This window comes from Vicugna pacos, chromosome 14 (assembly GCF_048564905.1).
Source record: "Vicugna pacos chromosome 14, VicPac4, whole genome shotgun sequence".
Lineage (NCBI taxonomy): Eukaryota > Metazoa > Chordata > Mammalia > Artiodactyla > Camelidae > Vicugna > Vicugna pacos.
Window position 1 is genome coordinate 556,173 of NC_133000.1, and position 2,184 is coordinate 558,356.

Genomic DNA, 2,184 nt, shown 5'->3' on the forward strand with positions numbered 1-2,184 from the left:
GCTGCAGACCACTGATCCTTCCCCTGCGTTACAGCATCCTCTTTGTTGTAGCAAATGGTGAAGCAGTTCTGGGGAAGAGGAGAGAGAAAGGGCAGGGAGCCTGGACAAAGGAAGCAGTGTTTCCACTGGACCTTCAAACAACGGTCTTCAAACTTTTTTTGCTCACATACTTTCTAGGAAGATTTTGATGAACTGTAAACCTATTTACATGAATAAAGTGACAGCTAACAGTTCCTGTGTAGTGCAAATATATACCTTAAAAATAAAAATCTTAAATCACTTTTATTAATGTATTCAATGGTGTCTAAATACTGTATGGTTTTGACAATCACCATCATCCTTTTAAAAAGTACATGAAATAGAAATTCTTCAGTAGCAGGAAATTTTACATGATTCCTTTTTCACATTTGAACTTCATGTCCTTTCTACTTCCCTCATAGAATCTTACTCTGCTGTAGTATTATACTTAAAAGTCTTCTATCCATCTAAAATTAAAATAAGTAAATCCACCTGAAAAATTTAAATAAAGGGGGAGGGTATAGTTCAAATGGTAGAGTGCATACTTAGCATGCATGAGGTCCTGGGTTCAATCCCCAGTAGCTCCACCTAAAAAAATAAACAAATAAAAATTAAAAGTAAATAAATAAACCGAATTACCTCCCCCCAAAAGTCTCTAACAGTCATCCTACCACACTACTCTGCAACAAAAATATGTAAATAAGTTAAAATATTTAACTTAAAAATGTCTAGGCCCATAAAGCCAAGTGCTAAACATTTTTTATCAATGAAATACAAATTAATTGTTAACAAATTAATTGACTAAACCAACACAAAGGATTACACACTTCAATTCATAATTTATGAAAAGTAGAACTTTATAGTAATATCTTACTTAGTGGTATAGAAAGTAACTTTTAAATAGCTTGTGAATCCTAAGATGAATATTTTTTGCTGGAATGGACCAGATTCTATTTCCCCCTCTTTCATGGATTTCCTCTCTCCTTTTTCAGCTTCAGGGGTGCACATGATGAGAAAAGTGGTTAAAGCAGGAGTTTTGCTTGAATGCTGTCTCTCAATTATTTTGAACTCTTCGGGAATTAGTTACCGAGAAATCTGTATTTGTTTCCTGGGGCTGCTATAAGAAAGTACTGCAAACTGGGTGGCTTAAAATAACAGATTTTTTTTTCTCACTTTTGGAGGCTAGAAGCCTGAAATCAAGTTGTTGGCTGAGCCAGGCTCTCTGCGAGCTCTAGGGAACGTTTCTTTGCCTCTTAAGGCATCAATCCAGTCAAATGGTTGTCTTCTTGCTGTGCGTCTTCAGGGTGTCTTTTTCCTGTGTGTGCTTGCCTTAGTGTCCAAATTTCCCCTTTGGATACAGAGACCAGACTTACTGGATCAGGGCTCACCCTCATGACCTCTTTTTAACTTTATTAAAAAGACCCTATTTCCAAAAAACCTCACGTTTAAGGTACTGGAGGTTAGGAGTTCAACATATTATTTTGGGGGGACAGAATTCAATGCATAACATCATCTACTATAAAAAATTATTTTAAAGACATATCAGCTGACATCTTAATTGGGTCTTCCTTCAATTTTGTTGGAAATAAAGAACTGAATAAAGTTGCTACCCAGTCATGAATCATTCATTTCCATTAAAACTTACACCAGTATTTCCAGTTGTCCTTTGATGGGCATCATGCCTGCATTTTGATTTGAGTGAAGGGTGGGTGTGAAGGAAGGGTTGGACCCTATGGAATTCTCAGGCAGGTCAATTCTAGGAAAGAGTACAGTTGAATTTGAGGGTCTGGAAACAGATCACTCTAAAACTTTTCTTGCCTAGTTCCCCTTGGGAAGTGGCTGTGAACCCCAGGGGTTGTATACCCAAGTGTGAAGTTTTCTGACTTAAAGAAGAAATAGTTCACCTTTCATCTGAGTGGAAGGCAAGTTTTCGCTGGTTTGAGGAAACAGCACAGAGGCAGGGTCCCTTGGAAGTGTGCAGAATGATTGGGGGAGTGTGTAGAGTCCAGGTGCCAGGAGTGTGGGCAGTTGGAGAGGAACCAAAGTGGGTGACGCTGGACTGGCAGGCAAAATTATGAAAACTGCGAAGTACTTGTGGCCACAGAAAGAACTTTGGATTTTACATCATTTAGGAAGCCTTGGAAGACTCAGATCTTTCTTTGCTAC

General features: G+C 38.2%; 1 long non-coding RNA gene across 1 annotated transcript; it reads right to left on the reverse strand.

Annotated features, from left to right (window-relative positions):
- Positions 1-536: 536 nt before the first annotated feature.
- Positions 537-2,184, reverse strand: LOC116283375 (uncharacterized). Its single transcript, XR_012058706.1, has 3 exons — positions 1,923-2,184; positions 1,664-1,774; positions 537-606 (listed from the first exon to the last, which is right to left on the reverse strand). It is a non-coding gene; the product is annotated as an uncharacterized lncRNA (long non-coding RNA).